This window comes from Canis lupus, chromosome 3 (assembly GCF_011100685.1).
Source record: "Canis lupus familiaris isolate Mischka breed German Shepherd chromosome 3, alternate assembly UU_Cfam_GSD_1.0, whole genome shotgun sequence".
NCBI lineage: Eukaryota > Metazoa > Chordata > Mammalia > Carnivora > Canidae > Canis > Canis lupus.
In genome coordinates, this window is record NC_049224.1 from 48,003,023 (window position 1) to 48,019,952 (window position 16,930).

Sequence of the window (16,930 nt, forward strand, 5' to 3'; positions counted from 1 at the left end):
TAAATAAATAAATCTTAAAAAAAAAACACAATTCTGCTTAGGTCACTTATTTGCATAGTGTAAAGACTATGCAAATTTTTTAGAACTTTGTTTTTAGAACAAAGTCCTAAACTTTCATCTTTTCTCCTGCTTTCTGAGCATTAGCCCCACTCCCCTCTCCAATGGGCTTTGAGTGGAATTTTCCTTGTGCATGAAATGCTTTACCTGCTTTTCATACCAGGGTCTGAAGTAGTGCCAGGCATGTTCACTTTTTAGGTTTCAGCTCAAGCATCACATCCTAGTGGAAAACTTCCTTTCTTGGCCTAGACTTGGCTCCTAGCAACTTGCATTTTTCTTTTCTAGCACTTGAACATTTATTTGTGCAATTATTTGATTAATGCCTATCTCCCTAACTAGACAGGTAAGCTCCACAAATGCTTCGTTTGTTTTGTTACTACATATTGCCAGGGTCTAGCACCATGCCTGCTGTAATGAGTTTAATGGTGGTCCTTCAAAAGATATGTACATTTTCTAATACCCATAACCTGTGGATGTGATCTTATTTGGAAAATGGGTCTTTGCAGATGTAATTAAGTTCAGATTTTGAGATGTGGAGATCATCCTGTATTATTTGGATAGGCTTAAATCCAATGACAAATGTCCTTATAATGGACATACAGGAGAAAAGACAAAAAGAGGAAGCAATAGGATTATAGAGGTAGAGATTTGAGTGATGTGACCACAAGCCAAGCAATGCCAACAGACACTAGAAGCTGGAAGAGGCAAAGAATGGATTGTATCCTAGAGCTTCTAAACAGAGCATGGCCTGCTGACAACCTTGATTTTAGACCACTGGCCTCAAAATTGTAAGAGAATAAATTTCTCTTATTTTAAGCTATCCAATGTAAGCCACCTAGTCTCTTTTGTTACTGTTACTTTTTACTTTTTGAAAATTTATTTTTATTATTTTTTTATTGGAGTTCGATTTGCCAACATATAGCTAACACCCAGTGTTCATCCCGTCAAGTGCCCCCTCAGTGCCTATCACCCAGTCACCCCATCCCCCCTGCCCACCTCCCCTTCTACCACCCCTTGTTCGTTTCCCAGAGTTAGGAGTCTCTCATGTTCTGTCGCTCTCACTGATATTTCCCATTCATTTTCTCTCCCTTCCCCTTTATTCCCTTTCACTATTTTTTATATTCCCCGTATGAGTGAAACCATATAATGTTTGTCCTTCTCCAATTGACTTACTTCACTCAGAATAATACCCTCCAGTTCTATCCATGTAAGACACCTAGTCTTTACAGCTGCCACGGAAATGAATACACCTGGCATACGGCTGGTAGGCAGCAAATATTTATTGACTGAATAAACAAAAGTAGGAAGTGTTTTAATCATTGGAAGTTGTTGAGCTAAAATAAATGTTTCAGGATTCTGAGCCAAGTCTAGGCTCTGCAAGAGAAGGTGTTGGAATTATTCAGGTATTGTACTTGTCTAGTTAGGCTAGATTAATACCAGGTTAACCCCCAAGTAGCGGTTAAAGTTTGCTCTCTGCTTATGCTTCATGTCCAACATGGATCTGTGGGGGTAAGATTGAAGAGTGACACTGCTCCAGATAGCCACTTGGGGATGCAGGCTGACCATCCTGTAGCCACACCATCTAGAACATGTGGCTACTTTAGTCACCACAGAAGGAAAAGGGAGCACCAGGGGACTTCACACCAGTTCCTCTATGCTTCAGTCTGGTAGTGATTCACATTAACTCCAGTCGTAGCACTTTGGCTGTTACTGGTCACCTGAATGTGGCTAACTGGGAGGCCAAAGTGTCTATGGTAGCATGTGAGAATTGGAAGAAGAGTAGGTGTCTCTGCCCTGATGATGTTTGCCAAGAAAGTGGTATTTTATTCTTTTACTTAACACGTATCTATTAAGCGGCTGTGGTATGTTAAGCATCGTACCAGGGTCTGAAGTAGTGCCAGGCATTTGTCCTCCATTGCCATGAAGTTTCAGAAACAGAAAACTGAGTCTGAACCTCAGCTCCTCCATTTCAGTAACTTTAACTCTGAGCAACTTTCCTAAATTCTCTGAACCCCAGTAAGAGTTTCTTTTGAGAAACTCCCCTCCGTCATGATTCCTCATAGTGTTTTAGGTGAGATTACACTTCACCCTCATCTCTGGGGTTTAACTGACCTCAAGCAATCCTTGTAAGATATTCCTGAGGTGAGAGTAGTTGAACAGGTGAGCAGGTGATCTAAAGGGGGAAAGAAGTTGTCCTTATGGTTGGGGAAAGATGCTCTCCCTGTGGGAATGAGCGAGGAAGCCGGTTGCCCTGTTTGCTACTGGCAGCCATCCCACAAGCCCAAGGCCAGCCAGCCCTGAGAAGAAACTACATGGTGGATGACAGAGCCTGGGTTCTTGGGACATCCCTGAGCCATAGGATCAACGTTTGCTGAAGCCTGCATTACTTCTGGAGCTTTCAGTAATGTGAGCCAATAAATTCTCCTGAAAGGTTGATTCCTTCTGTGTTCAGGTTTCTATTCACTGCAGCTGAACTACTCTAGCTGATCCATACCTTCCAATGTTGGTATGAGGACATTTGAGGTCTTCCTGGTTTCAGGTATGATAAGTGATTTTGGACTGAAATCAGGACATTTTGGGTACTACTTTGTAAGATTCTGGATCTTATTTAAGTCTTATGTTCTAGCAGTCTCCCCTGACACCACTCTGGTGGGTGAAGGGGGTTCCACTTTGTTACTGCCAGGCCTCTGCTGATAACTCCCTGGCAGAGAAGGAAGAGGAAGGAGCACCTCCTTCCAGCTGCCCATGTGGTCTCCTCTGACACACTAGGGAGGTGGTCTTGTTACCAATGAGCCATAATAACTCCTGGTTCTCCACCAAACCTCCTCTGATACTACCACAGTTCACAGACTGGGGGCACGGCTTACATAATCAGAAATTTATTTTCTCATAGGTCTGGAGGCTAGAAATCTAGGATCAAGGTGTCACTGGGTTGGTTCGTCCTGGCACCTCGCTCTTCTGCTTTACATGGCCATCTCCTCCTCCCTGTGTCCTCACATGATATTCTGTGTTGTGTATCTATGTTCTAGTCCCTCTTTTTTTTTTTTTAGATTTTATTTATTTACTTGAGAAAGAGAAAGAGCCTGTGAGCAGGGGGAGGGGCAGAGGGAGAGGGAGCATGAGAATCCCAAGCACACTCCCTGCTGAGTGTGGAGCCTGACTCAGGGCTCCATCACACAACCCTGAGGTCACAACCAGAGCCCAAACCAAGAGTAGGATGCTTAACCAACTGAGCCATCCAGGTACCCCTCTAGTCTCCTCCTCCTCTTCTTTTTTTTAAAAGATTTTATTTACTTATTCATGAGACACACACACACACACACACACACACACACAGAGAGAGAGGCAGAGACACAGGCAGAGGGAGAAGCAGGCTCCATGCAGGGAGCCCGACGTGGGACTTGATCCCAGGTCTCCAGGATCACACCCTGGGCTGAAGGCAGGCACTGAACTGCTGAGCCATCCAGGGATCCCTAGTCTCCTGTTCTTAAAGGACACCAGCCATAGCAGATTAGAGCCCACCCCAATGATCTTGTTTCACCTAATTGCTCTTTAAAGACTATCTCCAAATACAGGGATATTCTGAGTCACTCCAGAGAGAATGGAAGTTTTGTTCCCCATGCAGTCTTTTATGACACTACCATGGTGGGAGGGACAGTGGATGGAGCATCTTGTTACATCCTTTTGAGGATGGTGGTCTAGGTTCCTCATGTGGCCTTTGCTGGCATGGGTGGAGTGTGGCCACAAGATGGTTTTTGTTTTTGTGATGTTTGGCAGGCTGAATGGGTTATTGTCTCAAAGTTTTCTGTCTTGCTAGGACACCCCTCTCTTGGTCCTTTGGCTAGACAGAGTATATATATATATATATATATATATATATATATATATATATATATATAACAAGTTGGTTTTCCCCTACCAAAGGCCACAGCTCAATTGGGATAGCCCCCTCCTACAGCTGCAACTCCAGCCTTCTCTAGGCTCCAGGAACAATCCCTTCCATGTCCCTTCAGGCCTGTGGTTATGATATTTCTCCACCGTCTCTAGCTCTGGTGTGCACCACCACCCTGTGTGTTTCTCTTAATTGTACCCACACCTTTGAATGTGACCCCTTTACTAAACTCTCTCCAATTGCTCTGTTCAAATGCTCCATTAGGATCTTGTCATCAAACCAATTGTGTGAATATATTCTGGCCAAGGGATTGGCAAAGTGTCATATGGAACCTCTTGTGACCATTCCTTAAGAGTTGGCCTCTCCACTTTGTCCTGTCCTCTCCCCTCCTTCTTGGGAGGTGATGCTGCACTCCATCTTAGATGATGAGGCCAGGGGCCACTTAGGATGGCAGAGTGTCATGAGCTGGAAGGAGCCCACATCCTTGAGGGTTGTGTGGAGAAGAGGTGCTGTGCTAGTCCAGAACTGCTGTCAGTACTTACTGGCTGTGGATAGTGGGTGAATTGCTTCATCTCTTTGAAGCTTAGTCTCCTTATCTGTGAAGTGGGTTTTAAAACTAGTTGCGCCACAAGCTTACTAGGAAGATAAAATGAAATGATTTATATACAAATGCCTAGCAAATGCATGCAAACAAAAGGGGTTCAATAAACACTGTGGATTTGCCTTTAATGAAAACTCCAAACCTTTATATTCCTGCAGAGAAGATATACAGCCTATGTTTACTTTCACCAAGGGAATAATAACACCTTAGATTTGCAGTTTACAAAGCACTTTGACATTCATTATCATATTTAATCCATGCAACACCTCTGTGAGGAAGGAGGCAGCTCAGCATGACTGTTCTTTTTTTTTTTTTTTTTAAAGAAGGAAGAGCCTCAGAAAAGGAATGACTTGCAGAATGATGGTTACCTAACTAGTTAACTAGCAAGTGACAGAATCAGGCTGAGAAATCTCTCCCCACTTCCTTCACCAGAAGGATATAGAGATATGCCCAGTTGAACATCCTTATTGGAAACCTTGTTATATTTTTTATTTAAATTATTAAAAAATGGCCTGTGGTAAATATCAGGCCTCAGACAACAGATTACGTGAGGGGCAAGTTTACAAATTGTTCCTTAAAGGAACTTGTTGCACAATCCATACCAGGGCAGCTGGAGAGCTTCTTGAGACGTGAAAACAATGAAGTCCATAGACGATTAAAAAGAAATCAGGGAAGTGCCCTCAGAGTTTGTTGTGCTTGGTATAAAGACATCGTGTGGCTGCAACTATTTTTCTTTCTAGTTGGGAACTCAAGATAAAGAAAGCAGAGAAACCAAGAGTGTTGTGATTTGCAGCCAGAAAGGAATCTCTAGGTCTCTTTGCTGATAGTATGAGCCAGGCGATGCCTGCTTTCAGACTGCAGAAAGAAGCTGGCACCTGAGCTAAGTGGACTGACAGGCCGACCAAAAGGCCAATACCCTAGAGTTGTGCACTGTGAGAGGGATACTCACCAGTCAGTTCTGGTTGGAGAACTCTGATTAAACCGTGAACAATTTGCAGCTAAAAATTGGAGGTGAAGTTTTGAGGGAGCACCTGGCCAATGGTCCCCAGAGTAGCCTTTTCTTACTAAAATATCCAGAAGCTGTAGAAAGAGAAGAAAACTCACTTCAGTGGAGGGGTTGGGGCTGTGATCAACCTGAAGGCTGTATTAGGGAAAGCTTCTTGCTCATTGCAAGGAGGGTGGAACTAGCTGGGGGACAGACCACTGGTCTCTGGCAGCTGAGCGCTGCCCAATGCAGCCACACCACTGGGAAGATGGACCTGCTGCTCAGGAGCATTGATCTGGTTGGAGCCTCAGCAAGGCCTGGCCATTGGCTATGTTTCGCTACTCCGCAATTTCCACTCAGTGACTCATACATACTGTCTTCATACCTCTCAGATTTCTGACTCAGTCTCTCCTACATGCCTACCTCCTTGCCTGAATTTACCCTTATTCCCACTGCCAGGACAAACCTCCTGTCTAGGTTGCAGAGGAAGAAGGAGTCACAAAATGGTAAATCTCTCAACTTCACATATCAGACCTGCAAACCCACTTTTATTCTATTCCTGTCTAGATGCCCTGTCTCATATCTAATCTGAAAAGTTCTTAATATTGATACAGGTATATTAACCCATCTTTTACAGAGTCATGTAGAGTTATAGAATCAATCTTTTCTAGCAACCCCCTTGATCTATTCTAGATATCCAGGCGGTCCTTTTTTTTTTTTTTTTTCCAGGTGATCCTTTATTTTAGCTTACATTCCCTGTACTGTTCACCCAGGTACCATGTGAAATGTTAGCTGTTATGCAGACTTACCTTCTCCCCTAACTGACCAGGTGCAAAACAATTATCTTATTCAGAACTACCTGGACTAAAGAATTTGTACTTGTTTATTATGATCCTAGGGCATGGCTACATTAATTACTACATCAGCTAAACTATAGAGAAAATTGTTGATTGTTCCAAATTTTTGAAATTCTATTGAGGACATTGATGTTGTTTGAAGGAATGCATCCTACCAATACCTCCAGGCAGGATATTATTCTTAGGAATAATATATATTTAAGGATATGTTTTTTAAGGATTTCATTTATTTATTCATGAGAGATGAGCTATCCGGGTGCCCCTCTTTAGGAATATTTTTAAGAAGACATAGTGTATTGAAGATATTAAGGAGTCATACACTTGGAATGATCTAAGTGATTGCTCCAGTCCTTGGTCAGCTACTAAGAGCCTGATTTTTGCATGGGAATATAACCAAGGAAGTACACAGAAGCATCATAGTATGTGGTAAATCTTAGTGGAGATATGTGTATTGTCTCTGGGTATTGTCATGACTGTCACATCACTGTTACATCCAAAATTTTACCTCTTTCCAAGCACAAGTACATTTTTCTTCATCGATGTACTGTCTACAGGGATCACCATCGTTAGTAAGATTGGCATAATTTTTGGCCTATTTATAAGAGTAATGACTTTGAATATTTTTGTCTATTAGGGAATTCGATCTGAAATACTAATACTGAGGAAACACCAAAAATAGTTATAAAAGAGGGGGTAAAGAAGGGAGCTGGGCCAGTTTATATGATCAGGTTGAGTCATGGTCATTACATAGAGTTGTAGCAATCCTGTCCTGGATGTTCATTAACAAATATTAGTCTAAAAGCTATTTGTTGATTAGAATATTCTTGAAAAAAACTGTCTTTAGGAGGATTGATTACATGTATGGCTATTATCTGGGGTTTGGCCGTACTGGTAAGAGAGCTGTATTACTAGAGGTAGGATGATTTTACCTTCCGTAAGGCCTAGACAAAGAAAATCAGTATCAGTAGTATTGGTGGCATGACAGGCTAAGTCAGAAGTGTGTGATGTTAAATCAGTAATGAGGAAAAGTATGATTGAAAGGGAGACTAATAAAGGAAAGTGTAGCATATAGAAAAACCCTGTTCTAGGGACACCTGGGTGGCTGAGTGGTTGAGTGTCTGCCTTTGGCTCAGGGCATGATTCTGGAGTCCTGGGATCGAGTGATGCTTCGGGCTTCCTGCATGGAGCCTGTTTCTCCCTCTGCCTGTGTCTCTGCCTTTCTCTCTCTGTGTCTCTTGTGAATAAATAAATAAAATCTTAAGAAAAATCCTGTTCTAATCACCTTGGGTAGAAACTGTCCCCTTCATATGGTCATCAGCTTGTTCTGAATCTCTTGAGTTAGAAGCCAACTTCTATGGACTGCTTCCTTCTGGAAGCCTTCTTTTGGGGAAATCTCAATTTTTTAGTAGATATAACATTCTGATTTTTATCAGACAGATGGTGTCATTTTGATTGAGTAACATATTTAAGGATAATTCCTTGTTGTTTGACGGATGTACCAGTAGTTAAGAGCACGTCATAAGGTCTTTTCTAGGGAGATTCAAGGGCAGCTTTCTCTGATGTCTTTTCTAGTACCCTAGATGACCTGTTTTAGGTCGAAGAGGGACTGATTAGGTCATTGGAGGGGGAACAGCAGCCTATGGAATGATTGGACTGAGTGTATTGAGTTAGTCCCTTATAATAATTAGCTTGTAAAAGATGGAAATCAAGTATGGGTGAAGATATTCCTAGTTGCATGGATTTTCCAGGCACCCTTTTACCAAGAGGTGGTGTTTGAGCTCTTAAAGGACAAGAACTCAGGACTATAAGACCTAAAGGTGGTTAGCTACTTTCAGTTTTAATATTTCACATGTTCTTTCTATATTCCCAGAGGATTGGGACATAAGGACAACAGAGGTTTTGAGAAAAGAGCAAAGCTTTGTATAATTTACAAGTAATTCTTCCAGTAAAATGTATTCCTCTATCCCTGAATGGGTAAGTAGGAAGGTCCCAAGTAGGTCCCATAAAACTAAAAGTATTTTGGCCACAGTAGATTCTAGGTTTGTATCAGGGGAATACAATCCACCTACAAAATGGACATACTATTGTTATTATACATAGATAAACTATAGTAGCAATTGTATAAAATCCATTTGGAGATTGTCTGAGTATCCCTTTGGACATAGTTCTGGTCCATACCCCACCTTTACAGTATTCTCCAAATTATGTTGGTTACAGATGAGGAATGAATTGGATATTCCAGAAAAATTTCTCAGCCAGGAATTGTTTAATATTGTAGTTGCTCATTCCTGCTGTGATGAATTGTTTCATGGTATATTTTAGAAATATTCCTTTGAGGTTATCCGATGTTCCCCTTCAGCCATCCTGGCCTCACCAGACCTCCTCATGTATCTTACTCTCTAGTTATCCACAGTGTTTGTTTTCAGAGTTGGTAGTTAAATGTTGTGCATCTATTATGGAATTCTTGAATGACTATGGATATTAATTTTTTTGTAGGTGATTCTTGCATAAGCATGATATCAGAGCAGCTTGTTTAGCATGATGATCTACTAAAGCATTTCTTCTAATCTCTATAGCATCTTATTTACTTTTACAAGAACAATTTCCTCAGGTAGCATTAAGATATCAGTAATTTATGTATTTGTTGTCCATTGTTTGTATAGGAGTGTTTGAAGAGGTTAAGAAATCTCCTTGCTTCCATGTCTTTTCAAAATCATTAACTACTCCAAAAGCATGTCAGCTATCTGTGAATATATTTACCCTTTTGTTTTTAGCAATAAAAGTGAATTTAGCTACACCATTGAAAAAGCTATATTTTTGATTACCTACATTGATTTGACTTTTAATAAGGGATTGGGAATGCCTCATAGTTTTAAGGTGGCTGTTAAAGGGATTTTTCAAGGGAATCTGTGATAGCTTTCATATAACCAGCCTGCCTGGTATTGTCTCTCTCTTTTTTTTTTTTTTTGTATTGTCTCTTTTTATTTTTTATTGTGGTAAAAAATATGTAACATAAAATATACCATTTCAATCATTTTTAATTGTACTGTTAAGCAGTAAATTGTGTTAAGTGGCATTATGTTTACATCGTGCACCCATCACTACCATGCATCTCTAGAACTTTCTCATCTTCTCCACCTGAAACCTCTGTACCCATTAAACACTAACTCTCCATACCCTACTTCCCTCAGCCCTGGAAACCACCATTCTTCTTCCCGTCTCTATGGATTTGACTACTCTAGGAATGTCATATAAATGAATCATTTCTGACCTTTTGCATCTGGCTTATTTCACTTAGCATAATATCTTCAAAGTTCAACCATGTTGTAGCATGTGTTAGAATTTCTTTCCGTGAGCTGAATAATAGCTCATTGAATGTGTATACCACACTTTGTTTATCCATTCATCTGCCATTGGACACTTGGATTGCTTTCACCTTTTTTCTGTTGTAAATAATGCTGCTGTGAACATGGGTTTAGATCTTTTCCTTTTTAAGAGAAGACCAATCACCAAACAATATTAAGTTAGGATTTGGTGTGGGGATGTCTATGATATGTGTTCTGGACATAGACAATTCTTAAATAGCAGAAACATGATTATAATATTCTCCCTCAAGGGTAAGGATAATAAAGTTGCTGGGTGGAGTTGTCAGAATAGTGTATGATACTATGAGAAGGAAGAAAGTAACAATATTTTTTTATTAATAGGCTAGAAGAAAAATGTTGGCATTTTCAATTAGCCATAGGGATTGTTCTACATGTAATCCCATCAGGTTTAAAGGCAATCCAAGTGCAGGATCTGAAGTGCTTTATTTAATTTAGCTGAGGGTATACAATTGCTCTGAGGCAAGTAGAAAAATCTCTAGCTTCCAGACCAAAGGGCCAGATATAATAGGCAATGGGTCTTTGATGTGAAGAATGTTTTTGAGTTAATACCCCTAGAGCATGGCCTAACCTTTCAAGCACAAACAAAAGATAAGGCTTATGATAATTTGGGAGATTTAGTTTAGATGGCTGTCAAAGGGATATTTGAAATCACTGAAGGCCTTTTTAGTTTTTTTGTTCCATGAGAGGGTGTGTGATATTTGATTCTGTCAAATCATATAGAAGCTTGATATTCCAGAAATACTTTGTGGCCGTTCTCCATAATACCCAGTGAATGCCAGACACAATTGCATAATTTATAATCTCTCCTCAGATAATGCCTTTCCTGCAGTTAATAGGTCATGGTCTAGACAATGAATTGTTGTTGTTGCTGTTGTTTCAGAATTGGAAATTCTCTCTCTCAGCTTTGTGTCCTGTTTTTGGTAGCTCTGTGAGTAGAAGTACAGAGTTGGCTTTAGAATCTTCAAGGAACATAAGTAGTCACCTGCATATTGGATCCAAAGGGACCCACAAGGAAACAGTATATCCTTAAGATCTTTTAAGATTTGAGAAGAATAGGATGGAGCTTTGGTGAATCCCTAGGCCATAACTATCCAAGAGAATTGTTGCTTTTCTGAAGTGAAGGGAAATACATATCACATACTTCATCAAAGGGATACTAAACAATGTTGAACAAAAAAAAAAAATCTATTACAGTGCAGAATTTGCCTTCAGGTGGGACTGAGGAGGGCGTGGTATTTGAGTAAGGTAGTGCTGGGAAGCAAGCCTGTTTTAACTGCTCCCAGACCTTAGACCAATCTATAGGCTCAACTGTTAGGCTTTTAAGCAGATGAACCAGGTATTACAGGGACCATTACAAAGAATAATTAATCCATTTTTTCAATTTGGCTGGTTGTAATTAGTCTAAGATCTTCTTTGCATTGAGTTTTAGTAGAGTATTGGGAAGTTTAGGTTAAAGTTTAGGAGAATCAATCTGGACTCTTATGACTCTGTTCCAAAGCATTGACTTGCCTTTGCCCAGTCTTCGACTTTTAGGGATTCTGAGACTGTGGCTGACTCTTCAGTAGTTTCTGGAGTCATACACAGTATAGGTCTTTTCATATGAATATCAGTTATAATTTGGGGCCTTCCAAAAATAATCCCTCTGTAGTACATTTTAGTTGTCAGTTCTACTTGCTAACTTGTTCCCTACCTATTAAATTTACAGAAGTTGTGTCACAGAGAAGAAAGGAATGTTCTCCTGCTAATGGCTCCAATGAAGCAGTTGTGGATGGGAACGTGGAAAGGGGCTTGTGGTTGTTGAGAATTCCCGCTATTGGAGTGGTTTCAGTGCTCTGGGGCATCTGATGTTCTGTGATATGGATATCAATATATCAATATCTATATCAATAAAAAAGATGAATTGTCCATATATATATTCATAAACCATGCTCCTTGTGGGTTTAGATGAAGGGTAGGGAATTAGTTGGGTTCTTTCTCCTAGTTGCAGCACCACTGCGCTGACTTTAGACAGTTGTTTTCTGTTTCCTAACCAACATATGGCATGAATTTTTCCAATGGCCCTTCTGCTTGCAGTATCTACAGGTGTCCTCATTCATAGACTCTTGGAATTCTCAGAGAATAGAAAAGCTTTTGCTTTTGTTTTTATTTTAGGGACCAGTTGTTTAATTGGGACAGCCAGAAGTTTGTTTTCATTCCTAGCTTGTTTATTTTCTAGGGCTTTTTGAAAATGTTAAGCCACATGTTGGAGATATTCTAAATTGGCAATTTCTCAGTCCAATTTATTTTTTCTGACTAAGTTTCCTATTTCAGATGTGAGCCTATTTACCAAAAGAGAGGGCAAATCTCCTTTTGCTTCAGCCGTTAGGTGTATCTCAGAATATTGTTGAAAAGATTTCTGAGGTCTAGTTTTAAGGTCTCCTATTGAGACATATTTATTTTATTTACAACTTTGAAGTTTCATCCAATCTTCTCTCAAGGGGAAGATTCCAATAACAGCCATATGTATTTCATTTCCTATTTTTTTATCCTCTCAAGACCAATATCTGAAATATCTGGATTGTGCACAGTTGGCTTATTTAAATCCCACCCCCACCTTGACCTTCCCACCCTGTGGCCTTTAACCATTTTTTCCCACATGAGGGCTTATAATTAAGTGAGTTAGTTGGTATGGATCCAGCAGTCCAGGATAGTAAATAACTGACAAGATCCCTAATTCTGCAGGTTACTTTTGTCTGTCTTCCTGAGGTTTTGGAGTTCTTAATTATAGTCCTGAACTTGAGTTTGACTTCTAGATCAGCATGTTATCCTAGCAATTTTGAGATGATATTGCCAAATGTGATCCTTTTCCTGAGAAAATCTGGGAAAGGATCATTCACTTGGGAGGTCAGAAGAAGGAGCAGAAGGACTTGTAGAGGTAGAGTTGGCTGTCTGTACATGAAGGTAATCTGGAGTAGAGAGAAAAAGGTGTAAGGAGAGCAGATTTCAGAAGGTTTGAATGAAAGTGAATTCTTTTTGCTGGCTTCTGCCAAAGAGTCTTTTAGAAATGCTATCTTAAAGTCAATGTTTCATGTTCAGGCCTTAGCCAATCTCTGAATATTTGTCTTTGCTAGTACTCCTGTTCAATGTTTTATTTTTATTATTATTTATTTATTTGAGAGTGAGAGAGAGAGAGGGCACAGAGGGAGAGGGAGAGGCAGACTCCCCACTGAGCAGGGAGCTAAATGAGGCCCTTGATCCCATGAGCTAAATGAGGCCCTTGATCCCATGACCCAGGGATCATGACCTAAGCCTAAGGCAGTGCTCAACCAACTGAGCCAGCCAGGTGCCCCTCAATGCATTATTTTTAACATGCTGTAAGTGCCATATAGTAGAGTTGGGTAGAGCATGTGGTCTTGAGGCTGCCCCTCCCTTGTTCCTTCCAGTGGTCGTGGGAAAAAGGAATGAACTGAATTTCGGGTGGGAATAGTGGTGGGTGGGTGCAGGCTGGAGGGAGGGAAGTAGCAGGGAAGGGGCTCTGCCCACCCTGGTCAGGGTGCCTATGTAGGTGCTTAACCAGCTGCAGGAATATAAATAGCTTGGTGAATAAAGTACAGAAAGCCAAAGGAAATTTTAACTGAAGAATCAAATGTGCAAGAGTTTTATTGTCCTATTACCATCTGTGGACATGGCTACGGTCAATTCTATGATCTTATGGATCTCTTTAGAATTGGGGGAAAAATCAGCAAACTGGCTATTCATGGGATGGTTTTGGGTTGAGGAAGAATGCTCAGGAAAGCAGCACTTGGTTTTCTCTCTCTTTCCTATTCTGTTCTAGTAGGTTCACCTCTGACAGATTTGTCAGATGTTAGGAAATGAAGTGTGAGTCGGGGGGGGGGTCCTACATTTAGTTAAAAGAAGGTTTCTTAAAAGAATTAAGGATTTCACACACTAACATGGGAAAGTAACAAAGCTCAAATCTCTCTATCAACCCTAGTCATTCAGTAATTGAGTGAATGTCCCCCTCTAACTTGAGGATCTGTCCCATGGTTAGAAGGCTTTTTCTGGGAGAATACAGGGTAAGGTAATTTTCCTAGTATAAGAAATTCCTCCACCACCAAGATAACTCCTTCTTCCCCCTCCCCACCAAAGGTTTATTTATTTATTTTTAGAGAGAGAGCAAGAGAGAGGAGGGGGAGGGGCAGAGGCAGAGGGAGAGAGTCTCAAGCAGCTTCCCCACTAAGTGTGGAGTCCCACATGGGGCTCGATCCCATAACCATGAATTCATGACCTGAGCTGAAACCAAGAGTCAGATACTTAACCAGCTAAGCCATCCAGGTGCCCCCAGAAAGCGTCCATGAAACTTCCTCTTTTCCAGGAAGAAAGATCCTCACCAGTAGGAAGCATGGGTAGGGGAGGGGGTTCCCAGACAGTCCCACCCATCTATTGTTCTCCAGTAGGATAACCTGAAGAAGGCCTAGGCCCAATCAGATCAATCAAATTAGACTCTTTGGGATGGGATCTGGACATCAGTTTTCCTTTAATTTTGATTGAGAAACGGTGCTCAGATTCTTGCCATTCAGAATATGGTTCTCAGATCAGCAACATCGACATCACTTGGGCACTTGTCAGAAATGCAAGTTCTCGGACTTCGGTCTAGACCTGCTGAATCAGAAATCAGAAGCTCTACGGGTAGGTCCCAGCAACCTGTCATTTCTATAAGTTTTATTTTTTTTCTTGTGGTGAATTCGACATAGTATTTATCACTTTGACCATTTGTAAGTGCACAACTCAGTGGCATTAAACACATTCGCAACGTTGTGCATATATCACCATGATTTATACCAAAAACTATTTCATCATCCTCAGCAAGAACCCTGTACAGTCCCCTTTGTCCCCACTCTCCCCTCACAGCCCCTGGTGACCTGTATTCTATCTTCTGACTCCATAAATTTGCCTGTTCTAGGTACCTCCTATACATGGAATCACATGATATTTTTCCTCCTGTGTCTGTCTTGTTATCGAGCATCATGTTCTTGAGGCCCATCCATGTTGTATTTTAGCATATATCAAAATTTCATTCTCTTTTGTGGCTGAGTATTTAGCAGCCCTTATTTTAACAAGCACTCCAGGTGACGTTCACTCAAGTTTAAGGACTACTGACTCAGAGCAATGCTTCTCAAATTTTACTGTACACCGGGATCACTTAGGCGTCTTATTAAAATGCAGGTTCCGATTCATTAACCGACTTAACAGCTGATTCATTAGGGTGCCCCAAGATTCTGCGTATCTAACAAGCTCTGAGTGGATAGAGTTGAGATCCACTCTCTGGAGCCTTCATAGCTATACCCCATTTACCCAAAAATGACAAGGTGCGGGTCAGTCTCATTATGGCATAGGGTGAGAAGGAGGCTCTATCTATTTCTGCCTCATTGACCAGAAGACATGGACCTCAAGACCCAGTTGTTCTCTGATCTGGCCTTTCTGGGCTGGGAGATGGTCATGAGTCTTGTTGGGCACTGGATTGGGAAGTGCTGGAATCTGAGGACTTTTGGAGAGCCCTGTGTTAATTACTACACTATAATTGACAATGTGGTCAATGTTTAGTCACTGTCTTGAGATTGCGGATCTGACAGTGCTGGGAGAGAGGGTATGAGGTAAGGCTGGGTGAGCCTTGGGAGTGAGACAGGATATCAGAGTAGAGGTGGGCACCAGCATCCTTGGGAAATGGCTGGTGTAGGTCAGTGGCGTCACAGTCATATCAGGGGTCCCTGTGCCAGGCAGCAGGGGCAGCACTTCTGTCTTCTTTCTTGATTGATGAAATCTGACATGGTGTGGGGCAGGGAGGGTGTGATGGGGGGAGTGGACAGGGTTAGAGGGAAGAAGGATGGGCCTCCAGGCCCATCGTTCGCATTGAAATGCTGCCAGATTTGTATTTTCAAAGCACCAGTAATCACCTCTGAGTGAATTCAACCACAAAATATCCTCAACCAAGGACTATTCAACCTAAGGATATTCCCACAGAAGAAGAAACCACTACATACCACTACAAGCTGTTCCAGTCTGACTCCTCAGATGGCATAAGCTGTCCCCTGTGTGTGGTCTTGAACTAGGGAACAAAGATGGTTGGGAACATTCTTTTGGAATCTTAATTGTTTTGCAAGTAGAGCTGCTGCATGGCAGAGAAAGGAGTGAACTGCATGATAAGGAAATCATGGTTCATTCATGTGATGTAATACTTTGCCACTGGAAATGTCTGAAAGGATTTTTAATGACATTGTGAACATGGTCATGATTAGAAAGTGAGAAAAAGGTTCAAAGAACATATAGATGCACACATGTATATATATTACATATAAAAAGAAAAAAGATAGGGCAAACTCAAAGTCACAATGGTCATCATTGGATGGTAGGAAGTAGTGGTTTTTAATTGTCTTATTTATCATGTTTGTATTTTCTACATTATTTGTCATGAGCATATTACACTTAGTAACAAAAGAGAATATTAAAACTATACAGTAGGAAAACAATAAAAAATCAAAAGACACATATTTTTATTATTTTTTTAATTTTTTAATTTTAATTTTTTTAAAGACACAAATTTTTACTATTTTTAATCTCAGCAACAGAGTGTTTTAGTGCTTGCTAATATTTTAAATATTCAACTGTCACCCATTCCCCTCAGAAGCTCCCCCTAAGACTCAGAGAGAAAGCCATGATCTTTGACATTGCCTCCCTGGCCTCCTCTGATCTCCATCTCATGGCTCCTCTGACCTCTACTCCATGCCTAGTCCTTCCCTTGCTCTCCACCCTGTCCTCCCTGAGCTGCGTCAAGCCCTGGTACCCTCCTGCCCTGGAGCCTCAGCCTTGGCTGTGCCCTTGGCCTGCCATGCTTCTCTCCGAACATCCACTGAGCTGGGCACTTCACTTCCATCAGGCCCTTCCTCCAAGCTACCTTCTCAGTGAAGCCTTTCCTAGAGATGCTGCCTAGGATCACCCAACTCCTAGGACATTCTAGATCTCCCTCCCTGCTCTTGCTTTTTTTTCCATTGGCATATGTTGCTATTTAATATTCTGTATGTTTTATTTCTCTATTTCTTTATGGTCTCTCCTATCCATTTTAATGCAAGCCCCACCGGGTCAGAGGTTTTTATCTATTTTTTTCCCCTCCTGTAA

General features: G+C 41.1%; 1 long non-coding RNA gene across 1 annotated transcript; it reads right to left on the reverse strand.

Moving 5' to 3' along the window:
* Positions 1–5,007: 5,007 nt before the first annotated feature.
* On the reverse strand, positions 5,008–15,891 carry LOC102156964. The gene is made up of 3 exons (XR_005357023.1): positions 15,799–15,891; positions 5,500–5,630; positions 5,008–5,297 (listed from the first exon to the last, which is right to left on the reverse strand). It is a non-coding gene; the product is annotated as an uncharacterized LOC102156964 (long non-coding RNA).
* Between the last annotated feature and the right edge of the window lie 1,039 nt (positions 15,892–16,930).